The sequence below is a fragment of the Aythya ferina genome (assembly GCF_964211825.1).
Source record: "Aythya ferina genome assembly, chromosome: 1".
Taxonomy (NCBI): Eukaryota; Metazoa; Chordata; class Aves; order Anseriformes; family Anatidae; genus Aythya; species Aythya ferina.
This window is the reverse complement of record NC_140296.1, coordinates 166,908,933-166,922,924: the sequence shown is the minus strand read 5'-3', so window position 1 is coordinate 166,922,924 and position 13,992 is coordinate 166,908,933. Positions and strand designations below refer to the sequence as shown.

At 48.9% G+C, this 13,992-nt stretch overlaps 1 long non-coding RNA gene across 1 annotated transcript; it reads left to right on the top strand.

Moving 5' to 3' along the window:
- The first annotated feature begins 6,235 nt into the window (after nt 1–6,235).
- LOC311435557 lies at nt 6,236–8,001 on the top strand. The gene is made up of 2 exons (XR_014692211.1): nt 6,236–6,355; nt 6,823–8,001. It is a non-coding gene; the product is annotated as an uncharacterized lncRNA (long non-coding RNA).
- The last annotated feature ends 5,991 nt before the right edge of the window (nt 8,002–13,992 follow it).

Here is a 13,992-nt window from a genome sequence, read left to right as displayed (position 1 = left end):
TATAATGCAACCGCAAACACCACTGTAGTCAATTTGTATCACCTGTTTCTCAAGTGAGAAAACAAATTCAGGCTATCTGCCTGATCCCAGGCTTGCTGAAGGTAACTGGAATGTTTGCTAGAGCAAAACCTTCCCCTATAGCACACCCCCGTGTAATTCCGGCTGACTTCAAACGGGTCCCAGGCTGGGCGCGATGACTCCTGCGAGCTTGGCACCAGGCTTTAAATCACTGTACAAAGTCACTCGATAAGCTGTCGGCAGTCAGAAATGAGTCATTAGTATGCTGCCAACACAGTATTCAGTGACAAAACCCAGCTGCCACTGTAGTCAAGAATGCAGTTTCTTTAGCACTACTGTAAGTCTTATTAGCATAGAAATCAAGTGTATGTATGTAATTGAATTTCTTTGTCGCATCCTAGTATGAGATTTTCCATCAATCCTGATTGTTACTAAATTTGAACTAACAGCCCATATTTGCACTTAAGCAACATCTGAAAGAGGACTACACAAAGAAAGACTTTCCTAAGTCAACACATCCCAGAAAACAGCAGCTGCGCAAAGGCAGAGGCAAGCAATATTTAATTTTCCTCCCCACGGCACCCTATCTGCTGGAAGCACTGCCTGATGACTGCGCTGTGCTGGCAGCCTCTGCCTTCGCTGGGAAGGGAAGAGCTGCCACTCAGCCTGTGCAAGAGCAGGGGCCGTTCCCAGCAGGGGAGTCTGTCTGTCTGTCTGTCTGTCAGGACTCTGACATGTGGATTGCTGTTGATTAGTCAGCGAGATAATCCCCGGTGCAGTTCCTTTTAGGTTGCTGATTAAACTGAGCTCCTGGAAAAGAAAGAAGTGATAAAACCAAGGGGGGAATACCAAAAGTGCTTGGGACTATGACTTCAGGATTGACTTCACTGAGGTAGGGGGAACTGCTCAGAAGCAAAATGAGCCTCAAACACAGAGGTTGTCTCTGCAGGATATGCCAGGGCTGGGTGAGGGCTAACTAACTAGCTTGGACTGAGGAGGCTAGATTTTTCACTGGTGATTTCTCTGGGGAATATATTAATCCAGATTAACCACATAGTTCTGTTTTCCTATATTTTCCAAGCACAGCTGTGGCCAAAGCCACCTGACGAGGTGGAAAAAGATGGTGGGAAAGGAAATGAAATATCCCCTCCCTGTAGAGATGGTCATTGCAGACCTTGATTGGATTGTGTTGCTAACAGCTGTGCTGTAAACTGCAATAACACTTCACCAACGTCACTGGCCAAAACCAAGCAATCTGGGTCTCCAAAGGCAGCAGCCATTACCAATCAAGTCAAAGAACCAAGTCTTGTAACCCATGTGGTGGCCCCCAGGCAGCTTGGTGTCAGGGAGAGACAGGAGGTGTGCTACGTCTGGGGTGCTGAGCAGCTTTGCAAAATTTCACAGTTCAATCTACTGCAAGATCCTGGCATGAACTAATTTTCCCCAAGCTGGGCAAACAGTTACAGGAAACATGACTGTTAATCTTACAGCACTAAGGACTTTTTGGAAGGCAAGATTTTGCTCTTGGATTTTTATTTTTTATTAAATATAGCAGAATGGCTGCTAATGGTGGATGTTCAGCAAGTGGCATACCATAGTCAGATTTTCCCTAATACGTCATAATGTTGTCTGGTATTTTTATCATGAAACCAATGTCCTGTGGTGGGAGTAGGCAGACACAGGGCGCACTTCAGGGTTCGGAAGTTCCCACTGAATTTTTTTCTTCTCCAGCAATAAGCCCCAAGGTCAAGACTCCTCTGAATCAGACAGAAGGAAAAAGTGAGCTCCTTCTTCTCCTGCCGTGACGCAGCCATATAACATAAACCAAGAAATGTCCAGGAGCAGCACACAGTCTCTCACAGTATCTTTCTAGACAAAATGACCAGAATAAAGTTAGACAAAAGGATAGTAAGATGGGTGAACAACTGGCTGACGGGTCAGGCCCAAATGGTTCTTGTAAATGGGGTTACATCGGGATGGTGACCTGTCACTAATGAGGATACCCAGGGCTCCATTTTAGGACCAATCCTCTCCAATGTTTTCATAAATGATTTGGATGTAGGACTGTAAGGTTTTTTTGAGCAAGTTTGTGGAGGATACCAAATGGGGTGGAGCTGTTGACTCCATAGAGGGTGGTGAGGCCTTGCAGAGAGATCTTGACAAATCAGAGATCTGGACAATCACCAGCTATATGAAGTTTAACATGAGCAAGTGCCGGATTCTGTACCTAGGATGGCACAACCTTGGCTGTATGTACAGACTGTGAGGCACAAGGCTGGAGGGCAACCCCACAGAAAGGGATCTGGGGGTTCTGGTCAACAGCAAGATGAAGACGAGACAGCAGCGTGCCCTGGCAGCCGGGCAAGGGAAGGGATTGTCCCGCTCTGCTCTGCGCTGGGCAGCCTCACCTCCAGCATTGTGTGTGGTTTGGGTGCCACAACATGAGAAGGACATAAAACCATTAGAGAGCATCCAAAGTAGGGCTGCAAAGATGGTGCAGGGTCTAGAGGACAAGATGTGTGAGGAGCAGCTGAGGCCCCTTGGTTTGCTCAGCCCCGAGCAGAGCAGGCTGAGGGGAGGCCTCATGGCGGCCTGCAGCTCCCTCACGAGGGGAGCGGAGGGGCAGGCGCTGAGCTCTGCTCTCTGGGGACAGCAACAGGACCCGAGGGAACGGCATGGAGCTGGGACAGGGGAGGGTCAGGCTGGGGGTTAGGGAAAGGTTCTGCACCCAGAGGGTGGTTGGGCACTGGGACAGGCTCCCCAGGGCAGAGGTCATGGCACTGAGCCTGCTGGAGTTCAAGCAGCATTTGGACAATAAGGTCTGATTTTTTGGGTCCTTTGGGGACCCAGGAGTTGGACTCCATGATCCTTGTGGGTCCCTTCCAACTCAGGATGTTCTGTGATTTTGTGAGCTAATTCACATCATGAGCCACTGCCTGCAGTCTTGGTTCTCACTGTGCAGCCCTGGGATGAGGGCAGGCTGGATTTTCCCTTTGGGGAATCACTGGGAAGGAAAGGAGTGGATAGGCTATATGTGGGTGGTATTAGCTTTTCTCTGGAGTTTCCATCCATGAAGCTGAATAATTGCACCACCTTGGTAAAATCATGTAACCATGTCTCCCTTTGGATCGCTGTAAAACTAGCTTTTGTTCCAGGCCTGATTTATCGGTATTTCATTTTTCATGTCTCCCAGGCTTTTCTTATGCTGCTTAGTTAGCACAAGCTCACTCCCTTTTCAGTTTTACACAAAATCTCATGTGTATAAGGTAGTAAGCTAAGAAAACTTAAGGATTTCAGAGAAAGGACACTGACGCGATGGTGACTGCAGAGCACCATCAGCTAGGACTGGGCAACCTCCCTCATTGCCCAGTGGCTTCCTTTGCCATCCTGGCTCAGCACCACCAGCCAGCTGCCAGCAGGGCAGGAAGACTCAGGCAGTGCTTTCCAGAGGCAGGAACTTGCTTCAGCCAGCATCTATCGAGTGCTCTGCAGCTTCTCTGCAACAAGGCCCAAACAGGGAATTCTGCAGAAGTGCAATCCTCGCTCTGACTCTGCACCAGTTGGCTTTTTTGGCAGTAAGTAATACAAACTGGGGTACCTCTGATGTCAGCGTTGCCTTTGTCAGATCCTGTTGCTAGCTATCCTCAAAGACATGTGAGAGCATTTACTCCAGCAAAACACTTAACATTAGCTGATATCACTGCCACTCTGTCTCTCTTGGGAAGTTTTCTCTTTTTTGGCCAGTTTGCTAATTTAGTAAATATTTAGAAATCTATGTTCTTATAAAACTAGAATGTTGGATACCATTCCCTTTTGTTCAAAATTGTTTACAGAAATAGGCATAATTATATTAAGATTCCTAGTTAATACTCACTGGGTTAAAGACAAGAGTTCCTAAGTAAGAAGGGAGGAAAAAAGCAGGAATTTGTTGCAGTAAAGTTCAATGGTGCCTTGAAGCCCACATAGCTGAAGCTCTAACAGAAAACGTGCACTGAGTGGAGGAGTTCAAAAATACAACAATGAAAATGAATGCTCAAGGCCAAATATCAAATATTAACCTATAAAAGGCAACGGACAGATGGGAAGAGGTTGACTCCAGTGCATAGCAAAAAAAGGCAGGTTGTGCATGGGATGTGTCTGCAGGGGCACATCTCTCAGGTTAATGCTGTGGAGAACACCCCTGCAGGGACTGGGCAGGCACCACAGCCCCCAAGCAAGGGCTTCTGCTGAGACCCCACTGCTGTGCCCAGGCCCTTCCTGGTGCACCCCACGCTTGTGTGCTCTTCCTGGTGCATTCCATGCCCTTGTGTCCTTCCTGGTGTGTCCCATTCTTGTGTGTCCTTCCTGGTCTACCTCATGCTCATGTGCCTTTCCAGGTGAACCCCATGCTCATGTGTCCTTCCTGGTGTACCCTATGCCCTTGTGCCCTTCCATCTTTTCAAATCCACAGCCAAGACAGCGTGCAACACCAGAGAGCCCAGCTGCAAGTGGAACCTTCAGTTGGTGTTTTACAAGTGGTTCAGCTGTGCCTACAGGAGATGAAGCCACCTCTAGCTCCCAGTGAACCGTCCTGAAGCAGCTACACTCGCACCAACTGCAGCTCGTACCACCTTTCATTATTCATTAAATGAATGTGTTGCTATTTAGTGAATATCTGAAGCCAGCTAAAAAAAAAAAAAAAAAAAAAAGGGAGTTGGGGAAGAGGCTGAAACAGCCCTGCTTGGTAGGATCCAGGTAGGAAGGTTTGCCCAGCACTGACATAATGCAATGGGACAGCACAAATTTGTGCTGCTCTAGACAGCAGACAGGTTTTCAGAGTTGAAAGGCAGCTCCAATAATTCAGCAGGCTTCAGGCAGCCTGCAGGCAGGCAATTCTACCCTCAAGTGTCCAGGCTGAGGTCAGTAACTGTACACCCTGAAATTACTTTAATTACAGGACAATCACTTTCCAGTGTATTGAATAACAACCCGTTTTGCCCAGGAGAAACCCTGGGGACTTGGTTCCACTTTAAAAGGAAAGCTAATCAGCATGGTTTACAAAGCACACACATGGCTTCTTTGAGCCAGCTTATCAAGATGGGTCTTTATGGGACCGTAATTTACCCTCTCACAATGCGGGTCAAAGCATGAGGCTCTCAATGGAGAGACTTCCTCCAGGATGACAGACCGGGGAGGCGGGAGTATTGCCAGCTTTGATAAGGCTGCAAAGCAACGAGCTAGGAATTCACATTGCAGTGCATGAAGTACCCCTTTCACCTGCCACTGCAGCCTGCCAGCGCAGAACAAAGAGCCAGCTTCAAAGGGCTGAAGCACAGTGCTCCTGCACTGCCTGACGCCTTTTCCCTGGTGCAAGTGTTTCCAGGGAACCCACGGTATGAATCCACCGCAGCTTTCTGAAGAAATGAGAAAAATGATCCTCTCTTCTGCCAAGAGACGTGAGGCAATCCATGGGAGCTGGTGCTCTGCGGATGCAATTCTGGATGCTGAAGTTAGTCCTGAGTGCTACTGAGGAGTCTGCTCTTCTTTCGTGGTGCACAAATCCTCTTCTCAAAACAGGAAAGGATCCATCCTGGCTAGCAACACCCCCTCCTGTGCTTCTGACCCTTAACATTTCCCATCTGGTTTCAAATCTTTGCATTCCTTCTGTGTTGAAAAATATCTTTTAGGAGGATTTCGACTCTTCCTCCCCACTGGATTAGGTGCCTCCTTCGTGGTGGGCTGGAGAGGGCAGAAAGAAGGCACTCTGAGATGCACTGGATGTCTGCGGTTTCTCTGACACGTGAAAACCATGACAGATGCCGGCACACAACACCAGACTCCTGACCCCACACACTATATCTGAAAGCAGCAGCAGGTATCCTGTGATCAGCAGTGTCATTTGTAATGTGATCCCCAATATACAATCTCAATATATGTTACTGTGCAGGCATCAATATGACAGGGAGAACTGAAATACACTGGGGCAGCGTCTGTACCTGAATCTGCTGATTCAACTCTCAAAGCTGCATTAGGCAGCTGTAGTCTTCTAGTCCCGCAGATGTCTATTTTAATCATCTGTCTTAAAATATCAGCTGTTTTTATGCCCTATTCTGAAGCTTAGCATCCCTCCCAGAGACAGAGTCGTTTTCTCTAAGTGCTGCCATCCAATCAAAATTGAAAACAGGCAGGAAAGAGAAAAAAAAAGAACAAGTTACTTTTGTTTGCGCTTATTCCCACGCATCTTGCACAGCTTGTGGGTGAAGCACCTTGGGAGGGCGTAGCTGCAGAACCGGAGCCTGCCATCCAGATGGGACCAGTGGGACACTTTTACTGGAAGCCTGAAACATGGCCAGTTAAGGTATGAACCTCATAAGCAGCAGATTTGAGTTGGCAGAGATCTTTCTTCAGGCCTTCCTCACTCTCCTCTGTCTCGCTGGCTGAGAAACTTGCTTCTGTACAGCACAGCTGTGCCTTTCCGTGCTAAAACACCCTGCCACAAGCAAGGTCAAGGGCCCTTCCTATGCTGTACTCAGCTCACTGATTCTTCTGCTCACCTTTCAGTTTATTTTATTAGCAAAACCAACCAAAAATGTTATTTTTTTTCAGTAACATTTTCCCACTCTTGAAGGTTCTCCTTCCTCTCTGTGCCATGCTGCCCCACGCTCCAGCCTTCCAAGGTGCTGCACTCATGCAGTCCAAGTATTTTAGCCATCCCCAAGGTACCAGCAATTTGTGCAGACGCAGAACTAAGATCATCTTTATTGTGATCACGTTGGTTATTAACGACATATTATGGAGTTCACATTTAACATTTAACTTCCACAGATGCTTGCAGCCAGAAGAGCTGAGGCCACCTCTCCACACACAACTCTTCATGGTCCCCAGAGGAGTAAGAGTGTGAAGCGTGCCATCGCACACCCCTGCACTCTCAGCCAGGGAGTGTTTCTCATCCACAGCCCGTGTCTGTTATTCACCACTGCAAAGCCAAGGCCCTTAGCCATTCTCCTCCTGTCTGTGAGAAGGCAACACCCAACCAAGAAAATGAGAGAAAAATGTTTTTAACATTTATTTGTTCTTGGACCTCCCTCACAGCCTAGCTAAGCTAATGAAGCTAAAATATTTAATCACCTCATGCTTCTATTATAAAACTCTTCTGTTTTGAACAAATGGAAAAACAATGGGGCTGTAAACCTGGTGTTCTGCTTCACCAAATAACTGCTCACAGTCCCTGGTTTCAAGGAACCTGACGCATCTGGCTCAGACATGGAGCAACATGCTCTCTTTCCCTCCGGTGACTCATTTAACGTCTCCTCAAGGAAAAATTACTACTACTGGAACAGCAAAAACAGCCTCCTAGGCATTGTTATGATCAGCTGTGTGCAGAGGAGCTGGAGAGGACAAAGCAGTGAGAGTGATGTCTGGGAGTGTGGGGATACCGCTGGGGTGGGAGAGGTCCGTGGATGGGCGGACCACTGCTCGTGACCGTGACAAGAAGCTCCTCTCTGGCCTCTGCCACGAGACAGTTTTGCATTTGCCCTGGCCAGAGGAGATGGTTATCTTCCTTATTGCAACAGCGGGTGAGCTGGCTCCAACCCTCGTGCCACAGTCTGCCCGGGGGAGGCAGTCGGCCTCGCTACCGGGGCTGCCGCAGCAGGCCGAGGCCAGGTGAATCATCTCTTTGATTCATGGCGATCTTCCTTACCGCGCTTATGACTTTCAGGCTGGGTTTTAGGCTCTTCCTCTGGTCAGCGAGGCCTTCCAGAGGGCAAGCCAGCCCTCCGCAATACACTTGGCTTTAGATGGGAGGGAGGAGGCTTGCCCTCTGCAGACAGCAGCCTCTCCTCACAGCAAAACAGCTAAAGTGAGTTATGGCTTCTCAGGCAGCGGAATGCAAAATTGTCAGGCTCTTGGCACGTGGGTGACTGCCTGTATATCTCAGAGACACAGCTCACAAATCCATTCGGAGGGCTTTTATGCTAATAAAGCTCTGGTTTTCCTCAGGAACTAGTCATTGCTGCCAGTTCAGAAATCTTTATTTTAGCTTTTGTTTTGAATTTTCAAAGCCTGCTTTGTCAGTGGAAATGCACATCCTCCTGACTGCGGCACAGAAAGCGCTGCTGACAATTATTTTTCTGTTACGACACATCGCATCAGGTGGTCCTATCTCAGCACAGTAGACAGCTGATGGGTGGGGAAGAGAAACTGATATAGCCTAACCATGAGGTCTCGCTGCCTGCCTGGGAAATAAAGGACACCGAAATATAACTGCGTGGGAAGGACTTCCAAGAAGAATTTGTCCCAAACCATTTCTGGAAACAGATGATAACATTATTTACCCAAATGCAGGAAGCTTGAGATTGCAATGAATGACGAAAGGCAAACATGAAGAGTGAGGGGGAGAAGTATGTTCTTCCCCCTAACCCCTCCCCAAAAAAAGCACAAGAGACAGAAAGGAAAATCCCACCAGCAGAGCCCCCGTTTGGAGGCCATGCTCTCATGAGCCGATGTGTCCCTCTGTGTCGATGTGCATCTTACACCCGCGTGCTCCTGCCCGGCCCCCTTTGGATCCTGATGCCGGGGGCTTTTTCCAAAGCGCTGTGTGGTGTCCCGCCAAGGAGAGTCCAGCTGCTGGGATCCTTCCCAGAAAGCAAACACTGCTGTATTCATGCCTCTCCGGCCTTTCACGAGTTAATTGAGGGTTACCCTGAGACACGAGAGCAACAAAACCCTTTCCAATGAGAAGGGGTCAGAAGCTTGGGGTGTGCTTCCCAGACTTCCCACTTATTTATTTATTTGTATTCGTGTTTGTGTAAACTTTGCATAAATCTGGATTGGTCTTGGGAGCCGGAGCCCTTGGATACAGAATCCAGCTGTTTGAAATCATGAGGAATGTACATTCCCACCAGCGGTGTAAATCCAAAATAAAAAAGGCAAGCAGCTCAGTGAGCTGAAGGAGGGGAGAGGGAGGGTTAGCTCTCACAGAGCGGCATCCCATCTCCTTGTGTATTTATTTATACTTTTTTTTTTTTTTTTTTTAATATGTTGCTGCCTGCTCTGTAGTAAAAAAAAAAAAAAAAAAGACTGGCTATTTTGGAAGCACAGCAATGTGAAGTGTCCCTCAGCATCTGCTCAAAGCCACTGCCTGTGCTGTGGCTGAATCAAGCAAGAGCAGCACAGGTTCAAGGTGTTTTGTTATGGGGGCAGCCTGATGGATCTGCCTTCAGCTGCCCTTTATTTATCTCAGCAGTGGGAATCAGCCCAGCTGCTGTGAATCCACTGGGAGGCTTAGAGGACCTGCACCTCCTTACCACTGTCCATGGCTGAGCTTCCCCAAGGCCAACACAGCTCTGCTGGGGCTTCCAAGGCCTGCAGACCGCAGCTCTTTGGGTCTTGGCCTCATGGCACACTGCCAGCACACCTCATCTGGGTGTGGAGTGTTGAGCACCAGCTCAATACCAACATCCCATTTCGATCTGTCTGTCCTCAGAAAAAATCCATCTCGTTCACTTGTTTCAGGAAGCTCAGTGCCAGCTCAGGTGTTGGCTGCAGTCTGTTCAGCCCGCACACCTAGCTGCATGCTCAGCCTGTGCCCCGCATCACGGGCACTGAAAATTTAACAGTGGTGTCATCACAGGGACACGTCTGAGCTGGACTTGCTTGTACTATGGGGCACACCAGCTGGGAGCAGCTGTGGTGCTCGTGACCCTGAGGCCCCAGCTGCCACCCGTTGACTTTAGTATTGGTTAAATCTGTCCCCTAGGGACATCCAATGGATATAGGATCTCTGGAGAAGATGTGAAACTGCCTGCTACAGAGATCAGCCCTCCCCTCCCAGCTATTACTTTATCAAAGGGGGGAAAGTTAACCTGCTGAACCCTTATGTAAGCCCCAAATATATCAACAGCTTTCCAACAGTGTTCTTTCAGTCATGTCTGTGAACATTATAGATATTACTATAATAAAATGTTGACAATCTGCTTTGGTACCTAAATGTGGAATTGGGTTTATAATGGAAAAACCTGAGCCCAAATGGGAAAGGGAAAGAGAAAGAGAAAAGGAAAGGGAAGGGGAAAGGGAAAGGGAAAAGACAACACATCCTACAGTGTCAGCATATTCCTGGCCTTTCATCCTGAATGAGCTAAGCAGTAAGTGCAAATACACGGATCAGCAGGTTCCCATTTCCTACAAAGACAGGCATTTCGTGTGCAGATAACTCCCTGTCGGAAAGGAATAAGCAAAGGTGAAGTTGGCAATTCAAAGGTTAATTACTATCATTTAAAAAAAAAAAATCCCACTTCAGGCACATTGGCTTTAAAGCTGGTTGGAAGTGGCCCTCTAAGAGCTGGAAGCAATAAACGCCATAAATAGAAGCTCTCCAGCCGATGATATAACAAGTGTGATGTGATATAAGGCCCATGATACAATTCCTCTGTAAAAGCAACTTGCTAAGCAAGAGAAGGGGCAAACCAGTTCAGTGAACTCTGAGGGCCCCCAGGCCCAGTGGGATCGCTCACTGATGTCTGGGGTATTTTCTCCCCTGGCACAGCTCAGGCTGGGGCTGTGACCAGCCAGCAGGGCTGATCCACACCAGGGCCCCAGTAAGAGGTGAGCCCTGGTTCTGTGACACCAGGACCTGACTGTGGCACTAGTGAAAACTCCCCGGAGTGTGCCCAGACCCTCTGCAGCTGGGGGCCTGGTGCCCTCCGCCCGCCTATGCCAGGTGTCTCTTCTCCTGTTTTCCACTTGGGAACCGAAAGGGAACGATGCTCCTCCAAAGGTCCCATGATGAATCCCTGCGGAATAAATTATACCCTTGATTAACTTTGGGGTAAATAGAAAAGAAAATACTTGAGCTAGAACCCGTGACCTGCTGCGGTACAAATTAAAAGCACAGGCTTTTTAAGGAAGACAAAAGTTCAAAACACTGCAGCACCCTACATTCATGCGGATGTTATTCAGTTACTGCTCTCACAGTTATCTGTTATTACTTCTTCCTCAGCTAAACAACAGTGCACTTAGCAGAAGTCATGTGAAAGGGGCTGACGTTAGACAGAGAGTGCCGTTGATGTTATAGTTCTAGGGAAGAGTGAGATTTCTTTTATATCCTTTCATGGCTGCAGCCCATAATTGCTTCCTGTCTTACACCTACACAAAATCCATGAATATAATTACAGCAGCGCAGCGCAGGGTTCAATCAGAAGGCAGTATTGATTTGTGTGTAAATCAAAAGCCATCTTCCTCTGGTTCTGTTTACAAGAAAAAAAAAAATACGACTTTTCTGGAAAAGCTGCATAGTTAAGGAGTTGTGCATTTCACCCATAAATTGTGGCCAGAAGGAAAAAAAAATCATCATCTAAATTCATCTACATACACAAGCCACAGGATTTATTTAAGTTTTGATCTACAGTGTAACGTTTCAGGGAAGGTGGGGGGAGAATTCACTCATTGTTGAAGATTTTTAAGATTTTTTTTCAAATTTGTATTCACAGGATCTATTACTGTGTTCTGCTGTAATGTGACCATCTATTATCAGAGCCTGGTGCCTGTAGCAGAAGCAGGTGTAACCCTCGAGGTGCTCAGCTAGGTGACCATCACTCATCAGCAAAGACAGGATGCCAATTAGCACCGGCTTTGTTAATGGAGGTGGGGAGGAGCTGCTGGAACTCCCTCAGCTGCTTCCCCTGGTAAATCCTCATCAGGGCAGCAGAGGTGACACGAACCTCACAGCAAAGACAACAGCTGGATGAGGGGACAACATCTGTCCTTAGAGCTACGAAGTCAAGGTGAGGAGGCAAGGAAAGGCTGAATTTGCTGCCACGGAGCAATGTCTGAAGCCAGTAGTGCCACAGAAAGGCACATCCCCTGCGTGGGCTGGGGTCCGGCCAGGGAGAGCCCCTGTTTGATGCAGGGTACCCAGGGAAAAACATCAGGCTGGCTTTCACAGAATCACAGAATTTTCTAGGTTGGAAGAGACCTCAAGGTCATCGAGTCCAACCTCCAACCTAACGCTAACAGCCCTCCACTAAACCATATCCCTAAGCTCTACATCTAAACGTCTTTTGAAGACTTCCAAGGATGGTGACTCCACCACTTCCCTGGGCAGCCTGTTCCAGTGCCTCACAACCCTTTCAGTGAAGAAGTTCTTCCTAACATCTAGCCTAAAACTCCCCTGGCTCAACTTAAACCCATTCCCCCTCGTCCTGTCACCAGGCACGTGGGAGAACAGGCCAACCCCCACCTCGCTACAGCCTCCCTTGAGGTACCTAAAAAGAGCGATAAGGTCGCCCCTGAGCCTCCTCTTCTCCAGGCTGAACAAGCCCAGCTCCCTCAGCCGCTCCTCGTAGGACTTGTTCTCCAGGCCCCTCATCAGCTTCGTCGCCCTTCTCTGCACCCGCTCAAGCACCTCGATGTCCTTCTTGTAGCGAGGGGCCCAAAACTGAACACAGTACTCGAGGTGCGGCCTCACCAGAGCTGAGTACAGGGGGACGATCACCTCCCTAGCCCTGCTGGTCACGCTGTTCCTAATACAAGCCAGGATGCCGTTGGCCTTCTTGGCCACCTGAGCACACTGCTGGCTCATATTCAGCCGACTGTCCACCATCACTCCCAGGTCCTTCTCTGCCTGGCAGCTCTCCAACCATTCCTCTCCCAGCCTGTAGCTCTGCTTGGGGTTATTGCGCCCCAGGTGCAGGACCCGGCACTTGGCCTTGTGCCGGGCTTCATGCAGTTGACCTCAGCCCATCGGTCCAGCCTATCCAGATCCTCCTGCAGAGCTTTCCTACCCTCAAGCAGATCGACACACGCACCTAACTTGGTGTCATCTGCGAACTTACTGAGGGTGCACTCGATGCCCTCGTCCAGATCATCGATGAAGATATTAAAGAGGACCGGCCCCAGCACCGAGCCCTGGGGGACGCCACTAGTGACTGGCCTCCAACTGGACTTGGCTCCATTCACCACGACTCTTTGGCCCGGCTATCCAGCCAGTTTCTAACCCAACGAAGCGTGCGCCAGTCCAAGCCAAGAGCAGCCAGTTTCTTGAGGAGAATGCTGTGGGAGACGGTGTCAAAAGCCTTGCTGAAGTCAAGGTAGACCACATCCACAGCCTTTCCCTCATCCACCCAGCGCGTCACTCTGTCATAGAAGGAGATCAGGTTCGTCAGGCATGACCTGCCTTTCATAAAGCCATGCTGACTGGGCCTGATCGCCTGCTTCCCCTTCAAGTGCTGCATGATGACTCTCAGGAGGATCTGCTCCATGAGCTTTCCTGGCACTGAGGTCAAACTGACAGGCCTGTAGTTTCCCGGGTCTGCCCTCCGGCCCTTCTTGTAGATGGGCGTCACGTTTGCTAGCCGCCAGTCGATTGGGACCTCCCCCGATAGCCAGGACTGTTGATAAATGATGGACAGTGGCTTGGCCAGCTCCTCTGCCAGTTCCCTCAGTACCCTTGGGTGGATCCCATCTGGCCCCATCGACTTGTGCACATCTAAGTGCCGTAGTAGGTCACCAACCAGTTCTTCATGGATAATGAGGGCCACATCCTGCTCCCCATCCCCTTCCACCAGCTCAGGGTACTGGGTATCCAGAGAACATCCGGTATTGCCGCTAAAGACTGAGGCAAAGAAGGCATTGAGCACCTCCGCCTTTTCCTCATCTCTTGTAACTAAGTTTCCCCCCGCATCCAGTAAAGGATGGAGATTCTCCTTAGTCCTCCTTTTTGTGTTGATGTATTTATAGAAACGTTTTTTGTTATCTTTAACGGCAGTAGCCAGATTGAGCTCCAGATGAGCTTTGGCCTTCCTAATTTTGTCCCTGCACAGCCTCGCTACTTCTTTAAAGTCCTCCTTAGTGGCCTGCCCACTTTTCCAAAGCTTATAAACCCTCTTTTTCCTCCTAAGATCAAGCCACAATTCTCTGTTGAGCCAGGCCGGTCTTCTTCCCCGCCAGCTCGTCTTTGGGCACGTGGGAACAAACTTTCTGCCCCTGAAGATAGCC